The sequence below is a fragment of the Aedes aegypti genome, chromosome 3, assembly GCF_002204515.2.
Source record: "Aedes aegypti strain LVP_AGWG chromosome 3, AaegL5.0 Primary Assembly, whole genome shotgun sequence".
NCBI classification, from domain to species: domain Eukaryota; kingdom Metazoa; phylum Arthropoda; class Insecta; order Diptera; family Culicidae; genus Aedes; species Aedes aegypti.
In genome coordinates, this window is record NC_035109.1 from 78522841 (window position 1) to 78525136 (window position 2296).

General features: G+C 40.3%; 1 non-coding gene across 1 annotated transcript; it reads right to left on the reverse strand.

Moving 5' to 3' along the window:
* Window positions 1–2009: 2009 nt before the first annotated feature.
* Window positions 2010–2091, reverse strand: Trnas-aga. The gene has a single exon. It is a non-coding gene; the product is annotated as a tRNA-Ser (tRNA).
* Window positions 2092–2296: the final 205 nt, after the last annotated feature.

The window sequence follows — 2296 nt, forward strand, 5'->3', positions numbered from 1 at the left end:
AAGCCCCGATAGAGACCCCTTATAATATTATCATCCATTTCTGCCGGTACTTAAATTTTGAAAGTTCTGCTATCCCTTGCTACATTTATTGCCCAAAAATCGTTTAAATATTTTCCCCACACTTCCCCAGCTTGCCCAGCTCATTCAAAACATGCGAAGAAATATAGTGTTGCTGCAACGAAATTTCAGTAATGACTGCTAAACGTATCTTATCAGCTGTTAGAAAATAAAACAGCTAGTCCTCATTACCATTCGAAGAGCAAGCATTCCAATTAAAAATATTTTAAATATTATATGGATCCATAAAAGAAACGTTATCCAATAACTATTTTATTAGTTAATATTACACCATCTTGGACTGCTTCAGCCATAGTGGTAGTATTGACTATTGCATCATTCATTTAATTCAATTGTTCAGTTAAAAAAAAAAAAAACAAAATCAGAAGGAGACATGTTACTAGAAGTAGGTGTATTATCTGTTGATATTCTTTGGAATTTTCCGTGGATGAAGAGACGGAATTGAAATTATCTGCATGGATATTTCCATTTGAAACGGTTCGTTTGCGCGAAGATCAATCCCAAAAGTTAGACTTATGGCTGCCCCCGCAATTTGCGCATACAAACTTTTTGATATCTGCCCTCACAGGACAGACGTCCTTTGCAATGTTTGGTACCATGACTCCACTTTTGACATCGACGGTAATGAGTTGGATTTTGGAAATTTACTCCAGGTTACTGGAAATGTTCCCATGTCACACGGACATCGAACATAAGTTTTGCTTTTTCTAAAGGTTTAATATTATTTAATTCATTTTTGTTAACTTAATACTCCTGTGTAAGCCCTTTTCCAACGAACGCCAAATTAGGGTTGAGGACTGTAAGTCACTTGAGAGACCTTTCAAGATGACCAAGCACAAACGTTCAGTTTTGTCGTCATAAGTAAAAAAAAATACTTCCTCCTTTCAACATATTTGACAAGAAGTTCGCGATCTTTTAGAGTTTTCGGCAAAACGCGATAGTCTCCTTTCTTTGCGATTTGGAAGGAAACTTTGAATCCCCTAATAGAATTCAAGATCTCCTGCCTAAATCCTACGAATTTTGAAATGCTGACCACGATGGACGGCTCTCGCTGCTTCCTTGTTTGAATCGAAAAGCCTCGGCTAGAGGCTATTTCGTTTTGATGTTTGGATCATTTGTCTAAATCATCGAACTAAACAAGAATCTATCGAAGGATATACATTTCTATATCAAATTTTGTGGTTCAGTGCTCAATACGGTTTCATACTTGCACCGTTTCTAGAAACGCGTGAAAACCCCTCGTCGAAATAACATGACGACGATAATAATGATGCCTTGAAACGTAAAAGCCAAACTTCGGAAGAAATGGATTCTGCGATTCGGTAAATTGTGCTCTAATTGATGACACTGTTCGCACAACGATTTGCGTTTCAAGATTTGCGAGGAAGATTTTTCGCAATCGATTTGACAATGTTTGACGGAATAGCGAGCAATCTCATACTAAGGTGATGGTCGATGCCTGATTCGGTCGCTCTGGACGCGATGAAGCGAGGGCCATAGGAGAAAGATTTACGCGGTGCCATTGGACCGCACTCAATATATGGGAATAAGCTAATAGAATAATAAAAAGCAGACGTGCACCGTCGTCGTATCAAGCCGAAGCGAGAACACAGAACGAAACGCGCTCATGAAAACGCTTCCAGCGCCAGCGACGACATCGACAACGGTTTAGGCGCGTTGAACATTGTTTAATATACATTTTATGGTTGACTGAGTTTTATGACGTTTGGTGAGTGAACGCAAACACACTTCGTTGGGGTATCGCTCTCAGTGGTGGTGGTGATTGTTGGTGGCTGAGGCGGAGAATAAGCCGCCTTACTTTGTGTTCTTGGAATATTTTGTGTCGACGCTTGATACAAGCAACAAACGGGAATTTTTATTTCGAAATTCTTGGTAAATTGATCGGAATGCAAAAAGCTATGAAGCTGAATCGCAGTCGGTAGGATTCGAACCTACGCTCCCAGAGGGAATCTGATTTCTAGTCAGACGCCTTAACCGCTCGGCCACGACTGCCTGTTGGGGGATAATGGGGATGGCTTTGGAGTGGATCGTGGGTGGTTCCATCAGTTAAACGCCTACACTGATTCTGCGAAAAATGCTGAATTATTATCGAGATACATCCCCAAAATTGCTTTGAGCTAAATTCTTCAGTTTTCCACGAAACCAGAAAATCTTACCGAGGGCGTAGCCCTGATTTCGTAAGGAAGGATTTAGCGAC